Source organism: Hakea prostrata, chromosome 5 (assembly GCF_041222555.1).
Source record: "Hakea prostrata isolate BN-2017 chromosome 5, UWA_Hpros_2, whole genome shotgun sequence".
Lineage (NCBI taxonomy): Eukaryota > Viridiplantae > Streptophyta > Magnoliopsida > Proteales > Proteaceae > Hakea > Hakea prostrata.
In genome coordinates this window covers 49,816,356-49,823,534 of record NC_142604.1, presented here as the reverse complement: position 1 = coordinate 49,823,534, position 7,179 = coordinate 49,816,356, and positions in this window count along the sequence as shown.

Sequence of the window (7,179 nt, the reverse complement as noted above, 5' to 3'; positions counted from 1 at the left end):
TATAAAGGATGCTAGGTCCCTCCTCTAAACCCTAATCATAATCACAATCACATCTCGCTAGTCGAAAGGATATACCATCAAGCCGAGTGAATAGGGAGGAGTCTAGAGGAGAAGATCCAACATCAAGTTGATCATAGAATCAACTTCCACCTCAAGTTTGTTCCTAGTGGGAGACATAAAGAAGATATTCCACTGCGCTTCGTCTCCAATAAAACCATAGAAAGGTATGCTCATCATCATCTTGTGTCATTATCATACTAAGGTGTTTTTAGTCGATCTATGCGATCTTGGATAGAAATATTCTTACATGTGGTATCAGAGCCTGTATAGAATCGATTAAAAACCCATAGGATTGTTGACTGATGAACTTAGGGTTCTAGAATGGAACCTATGAAACTTGTGAATTTGTTCTCCTGATTTTTTTCAACAAAACCGTGGGGTTTTTTGTCAATAACTTTTTTTCTAGAAAGAATTTTGAAAATCTAAAACTACCACTGCATAGATCTCGGAAAAACGAAGAAATTGATATATTATGGGTCTCCATCGGACTTCGGACGCGCCGGCAATCGCTGCCGGAATCCGGCAGCATCTTTTTGATCTTTTTTAAATTTGTGCGGTGCTGACGTGGCAGTTTGACCGAGTCAACGGGTCGGGTCAACCCGACCCATGACCCGCCAAGGCGACCCGATTTTGAACCCGTCAGGTCAAACGGGTCGACCCGGTTGACCAGTCATCGGTCCAAGCGAATGGATTAACTTGGGCGAACCGGATTTATTGTTTGAACCATTTTGGACCAAACTCGTTTTTTGACTCAGCGAGTCAACTCTCTGATTTCTGTTTAATTTATGATTTCGATTCGATTTCTGATTTCGATTCCGGTTCAATTTTGGTTCAATTCGATTTCTGATTTCGATTTTTCGGTTCAATTTCGAATCGATTTCTAATTTAGATTCTTGGTTCAATTTTGATTCGATTCAATTGCTGATTTCGATTCGGTTCAATTTAGATTTGATTCAATTGTTTATTTCGGTTAGGTCCGGTTCGGCCTAATAAGATTCTGATTTATTAGACCGTTTTTATTTGCTGGTTGAACCAGTTTAATAAATAAATAAAAAAACCAGAATACTATATGTTTAGTATTTGTTTATTTCTGACCAAACCGTAAGAAACTTTAAAGCGTTCTTCTGGGGTTTTATATTTTGGATCATTTCGAACGCAATGGAACCATTTTCAAGACCCAATTCTACCCCTATATATGTGAAATATTATATATCATGTTTTGGTTGAGCCGATAATTGGAATGCTATTTATTTAGTATTTTTTTATTTTTGGCTAAACCGTAAGGAACTTTAAAGCATTCTTTTGGGGATTTATGTTTTGGACCCTTCCGGACACAATGGAATTATTTTCATGACCAAATTCCATTTTTATATGTATGAAACATGATATGACATATTTATGTTGTATATGTAATTTCACCGTTGGGTGAATTTTTTAATATGGATTTTTTTATCAAATGGCTTTGTATTGTAAGCATGTTTTATATGATATTATACAATTGTAAAATATATATCATGCATGCCTTATAAAGGGTTTGATTACTTCTGATAATCCGGATTTTTATGCAAATGTATTTTCGATTGCCTTTTGGCAATCCGGAATTTTAAATGTATGATGTATTTTATACATGCTTTGATTGCCTTTTGGTAATCCGGAATTTTAAATGTATGATGTATTTTATACATGCTTTGATTGCCTTTTGGTAATCCGGAATTTTAAATGTATGATGTATTTTATACATGCTTTGATTGCCTTTTGGTAATCCGGAATTTTAAATGTATGATGTATTTTATACATGCTTCGATTGCCTTTTGGTAATCTGGATTTCTTCCAAACAATGTATTAGCATTATTTGTGGGTAACATAAAGTATATCCCAATATGAGAATTTCATGAGCTTGATTGTGAGTGACTGCCAAAGTGGCATTCATGGTTGGGTTTATGGAATGTCAGCCATATATAGTAATGGGATGTCTCTTGATGTTAATGCATTTTTATACGCCCAAAGGTGGTAATTATGTGATAGCATTAAGAGAGAGACATGTACAACATTTGGTTGGGAGTTGATTAATCTAAGAAGTTTATACACCCAAAGGTGGTAAAATTTTCGAAGGTTGAAATACTCTCATGGACGCCGACGTATAAAGGAGTATCACAACTATATGTCATGAATTCTGTCCAAAAGGTGTTTTCATGATGATATATGTGTACTCTTTAAAGTGATGCACTTATAAGTTATATGTTACCCACATTGTGATAATAAAGCGATGTACTTATAAGTTACATATTAAAGTGCTAATAAAGTGATGGAGTATCACAACTATATGTCATGAATTCTGCCAAAAAAAAAAAAAAAAAAAAAAAATGTTTTCATGATAATATATGTGTGCTCTTTCTAGTGATGTACTTATAAGTTACATATTAAAGTGATAATAAAGTGATTGAGTATCACAATTGTATATCATGAATTCGCCCAAAGGTGTTTTCATGATGATATATGTGTGCTCTTTCTAGTGATGTACTAATAAGTTACATATTAAAGTACTAATAAAGTGAGGGAGTATCACAACTGTATGTCATGAATTCTGTCCAAAGGTGTTTTCATGATGATATATGTGTGCTCTTCTGTTAGTCACATTTTCTGTCTATAACAATATGATTGTTATTGAGATTCTTAAAAAGTCAAACTTCAAGAAATTGTAGATGATGTGTTGTTAACCACACATTCTTTGTTCTTGAGTAACTGATGGATATGACTCATAAGAGTATAGAAGACAAAAGTTGATTTTTTGCAGAGGTGAAAAGTAGTTATGTTCTTTTACTGCCCATTAAGAAGTCCATCAAGGAACACTTGATGAATTGTTTACCCACTGAATGCACTGTTTTGAAATTATTGAATGCAGTAGCGTAAAGATACTAAGTCTCATCTAGTGTTGAAATAAGTATATTTCTGTAAGAGTTTTTTATCATAAGGTGTGATGGTTTTGGAGGAGTTAGGGATTATTTCATCAGGATGATTATTTTTTAAGATAAAACTCATGATTCCTAATGTTTCTTTTATTACCCTTGCTATTATCCATCAATGCCCTTTGCATCCTCTACTGAGTTTGGAATTATAAAGATCAATACCTTTTTCCGAGAAGAAACTTTGTTCTTATGAGCATCAATACTCATAAAAATGTTCAGGGTAAAGACTAAGAGTCCGGTCAGACTAATAATTTGGAACCTGTGAAAACTTCCTTATAAATAAAGATGATTGTTGTAAGTAGAAGTTGCATTGAGTATAAGGTCTGGTTAACTAAGTGCGAAAATGAAAGTTATGATTCTTTGGTTTTTGTTTGAAGATTTGATTTTCTCTTGTCCCATTCAGTCATGGTGTCTAGATAGTGGTCATTATTCCTCCACCTTGCGTATAAATTATTATTTCATCATATTTGTTGATGACCACTCTTAATATGGTTTTTGTATTCAATTAAAGAATAATCTAAATCTCTAAAATCTTCAAGAATTTTTTAGACTGAAGTTAAGAAATTGTTAGATCTGACCGGGGAGGAGAGTATTATGGCTGATATGAGGATCTTCGGATGACTTAAGGGCCCATTCGCCAAATACTCGGAAGATTCGGATATAGTTGGTCTATTCACTATGTTTGATAGTCCCGAGCAAAATTGTGTAACCGAAAGGCTTAATCACAAACATAGTGAACAGTATGGTATGAAAACTATTTTGTCTGAATTATTTTTTATAAGGTGAAGCCCTGATAACAGCCTCTTATATCCTTGATCATGTTCCTTTCCAAATATGTTCTTTTTTTTTACTCCATTTTCCATTGCAAATTATTCATAAATCTAACTTAAACCATTTTAGCGTTTGAGTTGTTCTGCAAATCTAAGGTTGAATAATCAAGTATTGTAGAAGTTGGAACATAAAAGTTTTTCATTGTTAATTTGTTTCTTACTCAGATCTTGTTTTACCATCATTGTTAAGACAACAGAATTGTGAATTCTTAAATAGTTTTCTGAGTTTGATATAGCTAAGAAATGTAGCTTGTTCCCAGACTACTTGATATAATGAACATGAATATAACATTGGCATTATGGTTGACCCAGTTACTAAAAAGTTGTCTTTAATTAGATTTATGATTGGGTGCAACGAGATATATGATATAGTTGATGAGACAATATGATGTTTGGGAAGCTTGTTAAGTTGCCCAAAGGCTTTAAACCCATTTATTTTAAGTGGGTGTATAAGACTAATAAATATTCACGAAGAAAGATTGTAAGGTTTAAAACCAGACTGGCAGCTAAAGAGTTTACTCATAAAGAAGAAGTAGACTAGTGAAATTTTCTCACCTATCTCTTCTAAGGACTCTTTTAGAGTTATACCAAATAGATGTGAAGATTGCCTTTCTAATTGAAAACCTTAATAAAGAAGTCCATGTCATTTAGCCTGAGGATTTTGCGGTTGATGATTTTAATCATCTTGGTGTAGACTCAAGAAGTCTAATTTGTGGTTTTAAGTAAGCTTCCAACTATGGTGTTTAAAGATTAATAATATTGTGACTTCATTCGATTTTGTTGAGAAACTTGTAGATCAATATATATATATATGGCAAGGTCAGTGGGAGAAATTTTATCTTTCTCATTATTTATGTTGATAATATTTTGCTCACTAGTAGTGACGTTGGCCTACTGCATAAAGACCGAGCAATTGTTATTTGAGAATTATGATATAAAAGACTTTGGTAAGGCATCTTTGTCTTGGGCATTGAGATCCATAGGGATTGTTTATGCTATTTATTGGATCTTTCTCAGAGGGCATATATAATTTATATTTAAAGAAGTTCAGTATGCTAGATTGCATACTTGAGAATGGTTTTGATTCTCAAGGGAGATACACTGAGCTTATTACAGTTGTCCTATAAAGGATACTGAGAGAGAACAATTGAAGAAAGTATCTTATCTTGAGATACTTGAAGAGGACAATTGATGATAAGATAATCTACAAGCTTGTTCCAGACCTATAGCATTAAGGTATATATATTTGACCTTGCTAATTGTCCGAATAATAAGAAGTCTACTTGAAGTTGTTTTCCTTGATGGCATGAGTGATAATATTGTGAAAAGTGTAAAATAAGGTAAAATTACTTATTTCATCATAAATGTTGAGTTTGCTACATGTTATGGGGCAGTTACTCAAATTGTTTGACTAAAGAATCTCATCAGATAATTGACAGTTCTATTTTAACATTCTGCATAGATCCATCCAGTTGTACTATGATCACAATTCAGTTGTGTTGTTTATTAACAACAAGAAATGTGTGATCATAGGGTCTAAATACATGATGGTCAAGTATTTGACCACTAAAGAAAAAGCTGTTTGGTTAAGGAACCTCATTAGACAGTTGACATTTTTTTTTATTGTGGATAGATCTATCCGGTTATACTTTGGATAACAATACATTGTTGTGTTGTTTGTTAACAACAATAAGGGTATCACGGGGTCTAAACACATGGAAATTAAGTATTTGACTATTAAAGAAAAGGTTAAAGAATGTGACACCACAAAGAGAGCATATTTGTACGAGATAATATGGTTATAGATCCCCTAACTAAGGGTCCTCCCCCGACGTCTTTGATAGACATGCGGTAACTATGGGTTTAGGAGGAACCTTAGATGCGGTTGTTTAGTGGGAGTTTGAGAACTTTGCTCTATTGTGTAATAAGGTATTCTATCTGTACTTGTCTCTTGTATGCACTGATAATTTATTTGAATTCAATAAAGTTCTTTGGTGACATATTAATCTTCACATTATTATCATGTTGCATGTTATGAAAGTCTTAAAGTATGTGTTAACTTTAAGCAAAAGCTAAGGCATTCATGTATTAGCCTTAAGGTGTGTCATGTAACACATAAAGTTAAAACTCGAGTTATAAAGATGACACAGGTTCGTGGGAACCATAATGTACATATAATCTCATTTTTGTGGCATTGAGTCACAGGTTCGAACCATAATGTACATGCTTTTGTGGCATTGAGTCACAGGTTCGTGGGAACCATAAAGTATATTCTCTCGTGGCATTGAGTCAGGTTCATGGGAACCATAAAATGAGAGATTTGGATTGACAACAGAATGACACATGAGGATTTCTATAAAGTGTCATTAGTTGCCACACTACCATATTGCATCCATTTTCAGTAAAGTTAAGAGTATTTGTGACCATGGATGGTCCTGTGTTGCATAAAAGATGCAGTCACTGCCATGATTCGGTACTTAAGGCTCTATGTGAAGGGATTGAGCTCTAAGATTATCCTCAGACCAATATAAAGTTGTGCACATAAAGGTCAAAATGTTTTCAATGTATCTTTTTCAAATGTTTTCTTAAAATAAAGGAGATGTTTTGTTTTACTCGACTGTGTCACAATCAATATAGCCCAAGTGGGAGAATGTTAGAATATTAATTGAATATTCCACATAAGGTGGGCTTCATTGATTGTGTTACACTTTGATTTGGTTTCTTATTGGTCTGATATGGGTAATATACGGTTACTAGAACTCTTATATGGACTGGCTAGTGTGGGCTAATAGGAACCGTTAGATCTTGATGGACGATCTAACGGATTTGCCTATATAAAGGATGCTAGGTCCCTCCTCTAAACCCTAATCATAATCACAATCACATCTGCTTAGTCAGAAAGGATATACCATCAAGCCAGTGAATAGGGAGGAGTCTAGAGGAGAAGATCCAACATCAAGTTGATCATAGAATCAACTTCCACCTCAAGTTTGTTCCTAGTGGGAGACATAAAGAAGATATTCCGCTGCGCTTCGTCTCCAATAAAACCATAGAAAGGTATGCTCATCAAGCTTAGCTTCTTCGCTCGGTATAAGATGCTTATGTATATCAATCACAGGATGCAAAGACGAATATCATCAAGCTTAGCTTCTTCGTTCGGAGGAAGGACGAAGTCTAGGTTTTATCCGTGCCTTTCGTTCGGCACATAAACCTCATCCTCGGGGATTGCGAAGAGTTCTGTAAGCTCCCTCCAACTAAAGGTAAGAAGAACGAAGAACGTGAGAACGACGAACTCTAGGCATTGTCCTCCGTAGGGACAACTC